General features: G+C 43.2%; 1 long non-coding RNA gene across 1 annotated transcript; it reads right to left on the bottom strand.

Moving 5' to 3' along the window:
• Nucleotides 1–1,167: 1,167 nt before the first annotated feature.
• On the bottom strand, nt 1,168–3,109 carry LOC311263746. The gene is made up of 3 exons (XR_014623399.1): nt 2,875–3,109; nt 1,339–1,471; nt 1,168–1,250 (listed from the first exon to the last, which is right to left on the bottom strand). It is a non-coding gene; the product is annotated as an uncharacterized lncRNA (long non-coding RNA).
• Nucleotides 3,110–4,244: the final 1,135 nt, after the last annotated feature.

The raw sequence follows: 4,244 nt of genomic DNA on the forward strand, positions 1-4,244 counted from the left end.
TGGAACTTAGGAAAACTGCGGCTGCCACATCACCCCGTGGGACATCTGCTGGAGAGGAGAGAGAGAATGAATGAATGAATCATGGGTTTTATAATCTCAGGAACATTGGGCCCAGGTGCCCCTGATCAACCACAACTCCTCCCACAACCCAAGTCACATCAGGAGTAGGGCTGGGTATCAATCAAAAATTTTCGATATCGGTACCAATACCGATACCTTCACTTCGATACCGGTTCCTGAACGATACTTTTTCCGACTTTATCAATCCTAACAAAAAGAAAATTACATAACACATTACATTACAAATCTTGAGTTTTATTTTTCAGCTTAGGTATTTTTCCACTCCAAGCAGTTTTCTTAAAGAAAAAATAAACCATGAATAATTTCCAGTGCAAAAGAACACTTGCAAACAAGTGAGAAGTCAATGTCTAATGCTCACTGCTACATACTGAGAACCTTTTCACTTAGCAGTTTTTCTTCAGAAAAATCAACATGTCTGCTTTCTCAGGACACAGACAAGCCCGCTCCTGGCTGATGGTGTCTCGAGCAGTAGAAAAAGTACGCTCTGAGGGTGTGGATGATGCTTGCACACAGAGATACCTGGTTGCCAAGTTTGATAGCATTGGCATAGTGTCCCTCACTTTCCACCACCAGGTCACTGGATTCACTGAGGTTAGGGTAGATGGCAGACCTCTGTACTGCTGTATCTCTTCCTGGATCTTCTCTGTGGTGCTAAAAGTGTTCTCTCGTCTTATTTCAACTGCCATGTCCTCATCAGCAAATAGCTCCTCAAGGGCAGAGAGCTTTGGCTTCTTCTGGAAACAAGAAGAAGAAGAAGAAAATAGACAATCAGAATAGATGCCAACAAGATAATTTTGTTCTGAAAATGAAAAGGGGGGGAAACAGGATGTCTTCGTATATTTTTATTTTACCAGTGTTGCTACTGCAGCTGTACAGTCTTCATCAGACGAGTTGTCATCATGGTCAGCAGCTGTCCCTTCAAGCTCCTGCTCCATCTGCTGGGCCTGGGTCATTACACCTTTATTCTGTATTCAATAGAGTATGGGATTCATATAAACTGATCTACGATGGAAGAGGAATACAATATTATCAATAACAATAAAGACCTGTTGTGAGGTCCTACTTATCAGCTCCTCTTCTAGTCTGGTCCACACTTCATCGGCCACTTTTGTCTTGAATCTTGGGTCTAAGGCTGTGCCCTCCTCCAAGAACTGCCTGATGCCCTCATCCTGCAAGACAAAAACATAGTATAGTAGTCATGTCTCTGAGTATACCTAATGAAAACAACTGAGAAATCTACAGGATTATGCTACATACTTGGTATCGTTTTGAGAGGTCACCCCAGATCTTGTCCTTGATGGTCTGTGTAAAGGAGGAGTCCTCATCAGTAACTGTGAAGTGGTGCTGGAGTTTCCCCAAGATGGGCAGAATCTGGCCCAAAGTTGGACTCCTTTCAGCAGAGATGCAGATGGTTGAAGTATAAAGTGTTGGGAATGGATGGTAGGGCAGGTGTGGTTATCAGGAATGAATAATTATTGAAAATAATTATTAAAATTAATAAAATAAAAATTAATAACATTAATCTTCAAATCGTTAAAACAGGGGCACCACCCTGAAATCAGGGACCAATAACCAGACCAAAATTAGTCTCAAAAGAAGGGTTCACTTTAAATGTAAATATTTGTAAAATATTTACGATTAAAGGAACAGTGAAGGAAATGAATCTGAGCACTGACCATCACAACCAATAAATGTTACAAAACATATGCACAAAATAATCACAGAAAACTGCTATGTACAATATAATAGACTTTATTATTGTTAGCAAATTGATTAAATCAATAATACTTTCAATAAACACCAATCAATTACTCAACCAAAGCAGCTAAACTATGAAACTAAACTAAGACAAACTCAAGCACAAATAACAAACAAGCATGGGTGTGTGTGTGTGTGTGTGTGTGTGTGTGTGTGTGTGTGTGTGTGTGTGTGTGACAGAGACAAAGAAAGAGGAGCCAAGATGGTGGTTGAAGTCAAAGAAACAAAATGGCGGTCACGCTCCCTTGGAGGGTGACGTCACGGAGTGTTCCGTTGAAAGGACTACAAAAATGGCCGAACAGGAAATGGGAACTCACGTTCGTTCCACTACAACAAATGGCCGACACGTGACTTGGAGAAGTCACGCGTGGGTACAAATTCAAAGGGACAATAGATTTTGCTGAATCATATTTCTGGAATTCCAAAAATGGTGCACGTGAATACGTCACCTAAAGCTAGTCAATTGAACGAACGCGCGAGATTTGAACAACGGCAATGGTTACACCACCGTTGGACTCGTGTGCACTTTGATGCACAGGAGATGAATTTGTAGGGAAGGTGACCTACGGTCCCACAAAAGGTGGACGTGCTACCACGAGGCTTCTGTCTCTTAAGTCATAAAAGGGAGATATCACGAGACACACATATCTTATGTTATAGCGAGGTCTTCAACCATAAGTCTCCAACAGGTCGCTCATAAGATTATGTGTGTGCATGTGAAACTCCTAATGTGTGTACATGTACATGTGGGTTAGTTAAAGAGAGAGAGAGAGAGAGAGAGAGAGAGAGACAAAGACAAAGGGCCAACGCCCTTAGCGGCGGCTAGGCTAACACTCCCGCTCCACGGCGTGGAGGGGCTCAAATCAGCTCGTAATGAGCGAAAACTGAAAGCAAACAACATGTTTTACCACGTAAAACAAACAGCAATAAAAAGAGGGACACGGCGATCCACAAACTCACAAACAATAATGTAGCTCACAAGCATACAATACACGCTAACTTAGAGTATCTGCCCAGACACTAATTAAGCCTCACTTGTAGTCGTGTCTTCCTTAATCCAGCTCGCTTCCTCGGCGTGGATTAAAGGCGGGTTGCAGTTTCTGCGTTGGCTGTTAAGACAGCGTGGTCGACGGGCAATAAGAAAACGGGCAGAAGCGGCCGTTTTCTTGTGGAAAAATTAAAGTATCCTCCTTCTGCAGGCAGGTAAAGAGAGGCTGGTTGCACAGCATCTTTTCAGGATCCCGAGCGTGTTCGGTGAACACGGCGCAGTTTTGGCTCATCCGACGAGATGAAAGACTGCGGCCTAGATGGGAAAAATTAGTCCAGACATCTGTAGGCCCCCTCCTGAGTAGTAGTTGCATATGGAAGCCGATGCTTCCCGCAACTCGTAACTCTGGGGCTACTAAGACTGTGGAAACTCTGGAAACTCTGTAAAAACTCTAAACAACTCCCAGTTGAAAAGGGTCTGCCGCTGTATTTATCTCCTCCGGTGTCGCGGATGTGACGCGTTCAGGTGCGCACGCAGACAATGGGAGATGGGAGTTTCCAACCTGGGGGCTGTGACAAGCAGGCGCCACCTACTGGACCTAAGAGTCGTTGCACTTTCCTTTGTTCATCAGGCTTTTGTAGTGCAAGGAAGCCGCATCAAAGCATTGAGCTGCATGCGGGCCGATCCGACGTCAGAACCATGTGGCTGGTCACAACAAAAGTATCTTCATAACTCTGACAAACTGCTCTGCTTTTCTATAATCATCATCAGAAAGTCTCTCCAGTCTGAAAAGAATATACACATTGTTTTATTAGCTAGACCACAGCCCAGCACATTAGTTCACATTGATAAAGGAATAAGGTAATATCAATGTCCACCCTTATCTACAATACCTGTCCTTCTCCATTGATTTTTTTAACCGAGGGTCCATGGAGGCCGCCTGGATGGCAGGAAACTGCTCCAGAAATCGCTCCACCATCAGGAACAGGCTGTTCCACCTGTTCTTCACATCCAGAATGACAGCATGTTCAGGAAGACCTAGAGACAGTGTGTGTGTGGTTGTCAAACTGGTTGTTTATTTGTAGTAATAGTTCAATAATTGATTTAGCCATGGAATTTTGCACTAAGTTTAGTCTATTTTGATTTCCACTTACCGAGAAGACGCTGCTTCTCTTTAAGGACAGGTTTAGCCAAGCTGCACCGCTTTAACCACACCACCATAGCTCTGATTCTTCCTGCCCACTTTGAGATGGCAGGTATAGTGTACAACTTTTGAGCAGCAATGTTTAGAGTGTGAGCAAAGCAGCCAATTTTTCTAATGCTCATCTTTTTCACTGCTACATCCATATTAGCTGCATTGTCTACAGTGACTGCAACAACTTTTTCCTTTATATTGAATTCATCAAGAATATCCCCT

Source organism: Pagrus pagrus (assembly GCF_965226575.1).
Source record: "Pagrus pagrus genome assembly, chromosome: 10".
Taxonomy (NCBI): domain Eukaryota; kingdom Metazoa; phylum Chordata; class Actinopteri; order Spariformes; family Sparidae; genus Pagrus; species Pagrus pagrus.